The sequence below is a fragment of the Galeopterus variegatus genome, unplaced genomic scaffold (assembly GCF_000696425.1).
Source record: "Galeopterus variegatus unplaced genomic scaffold, G_variegatus-3.0.2 Scaffold2804, whole genome shotgun sequence".
Taxonomy (NCBI): Eukaryota; Metazoa; Chordata; class Mammalia; order Dermoptera; family Cynocephalidae; genus Galeopterus; species Galeopterus variegatus.
Window position 1 is genome coordinate 15,845 of NW_007728915.1, and position 2,461 is coordinate 18,305.

The window sequence follows — 2,461 nt, forward strand, 5'->3', positions numbered from 1 at the left end:
TGTCATCTTATTTGACTTAGCAGTAGTAGTTAACCCAGTTAATCACTGTGCTTGGAGAAATACTTGATTGGCCTTCTAGGAAACTGTCTTCTCCGGATTCTCCTTCTGTTCACTGGCTGCTGCTTCTTAGTTTTGTTCTTCCAGATTTATTGACCCAGGTGAGTCAGTGGGGTTGGTCCTTGTTGCCACCCTTAAGAAAAAAATAATCTACCCTTATCCCCTAAGTGTTGTGATCTCTCCATATACCTTTAAATGACATCACTATGTAGATTTATATATCTAAGCCAGAGATCTCTCATGAGCTCCAGACTCATATATGCAACAGTTTATTGGACATATCTACTTGTATGCTCAATAGATATATTAAAATTTAACATGTCTAAATCTGTATTCCTGTTTCCTGTCTTTTTCATGCCCAGTGAGCAGAAGGGCTCCTAGTAGAGTGCAACTTTATGAAAGGAAATTCTAACCCTTTTGGGGGAATTTTTACTCCATAATTTTTTACCTTCTCTGTAGAGAAGAAAATTGCTTTTTCCACTGTCTCTCTTCTACTTCTTCCTAGTTCACAAAATATAGAATTAAGAAGACTTGGAAGGCATCCTAGCAGTCTTTGAGGAGAAAGATGTATTTATTTCTATGTTAGTCAGTGCTCTCCAGAGAAACAGAACCAATAGGATGTATTTGCATGAGTATGAATGATTCACTGTGGAAATTGTCTCACATGAGCTTGGAGGCTGAGAATTCCAACAATATGCCATCTGCAAGCTGGAGAACCAGGAAAGCCAGTGCAAGTATGAAGCCCCGAGAACCAGGGGAGCCTATGTTTTAATTTGCACTCAAAGTCCAAGTCCTGAGAACTGGAGGGGCTGCTGGAGTAAGTCCCAGAAACCAAAGGCTTGAGAACTAGGAGCTCCAATGTCTGAGAGAAGAAGATGGACATCCCAGCTCAAGAACAGAGAGCGAAATTGCCCTCCCTCCACCTTTTTGTTCTGTTCAGGCCCTCAATGGATAGGATGATGCCCGCCCACACTGATGAAGGCGATCTTCTGTACTCAGTCTACTGATTCGAATGTAATCTCTTCCAGACATGCCCTCACAGATGCACTCAGAAGTAACGTTTTACCAGCTATCTGGGCACCCGTTAGCACAGTCAAGTTGACATATAAAATTAACCATCTCCTTGAATACCTGCTTGTAGAGGTAACTTTATTAAATAGCTAATTATTTTAATTTAAAAAATGCTTTGTTGCTAAAAAATGCTAACAATCATCTGAGCCTTTAGTGAGTTGTAGTCCTTTTGTTGGTGGACAGTCTTGACTCAGTGTTGATGGCTGCTGACTGATTGGGGTGGTGGTTGCTGAANATAATTACAATATGTAATTCGTGTATAGATAACCACACCTGTATATGTGCATATTATACCTATCCATCTATCCATTTATTCCATTACAACTACACTCCAATGTTTTGCTCACCTTTACAACAAAATTTCTTGGATTTTCTCTCTACAAGCATTTTTTCTCCTTGCAATTTCTCTTGAACACACTGAAATTTCTCTTGTCAAGATCATGAATGACCTTCATGTCACCAAACTAACAGCCAGTTCTCAGTTGTCATCTTATTTGACTTAGCAGTAGTAGTTAACCCAGTTAATCACTGTGCTTGGAGAAATNTGTCATCTTATTTGACTTAGCAGTAGTAGTTAACCCAGTTAATCACTGTGCTTGGAGAAATGCTTGATTGGCCTTCTAGGAAACTGTCTTCTCCGGATTCTCCTTCTATTCACTGGCTGCTGCTTCTTAGTTTTGTTCTTCCAGATTTATTGACCCAGGTGAGTCAGTGGGGCTAGTCCTTGTTGCCACCCTTAAGAAAAAAATAATCTACCCTTATCCCCTAAGTGTTGTGATCTCTCCATATACCTTTAAATGACATCACTATGTAGATTTATATATCTAAGCCAGAGATCTCTCATGAGCTCCAGACTCATATATGCAACAGTTTATTTGACATATCTACTTGTATGCTCAATAGATATATTAAAATTTAACATGTCTAAATCTGTATTCCTGTTTCCTGTCTTTTTCATGCCCAGTGAGCGGAAGGGCTCCAAGTAGAGTGAAACTTTATGAAAGGAAATTCTAACCCTTTTGGGGGAATTTTTACTCCATAATTTTTTACCTTCTCTGTAGAGAAGAAAATTGCTTTTTCCACTGTCTCTCTTCTACTTCTTCCTAGTTCACAAAATATAGAATTAAGAAGACTTGGAAGGCATCCTAGCAGTCTTTGAGGAGAAAGATCTATTTATTTCTATGTTAGTCAGTGCTCTCCAGAGAAACAGAACCAATAGGATGTATTTGCATGAGTATGAATGATTCACTATGGAAATTGTCTCACATGAGTTTGGAGGCTGAGAATTCCAACAATATGCCATCTGCAAGCTGGAGAACCAGGAAAGCCAGTG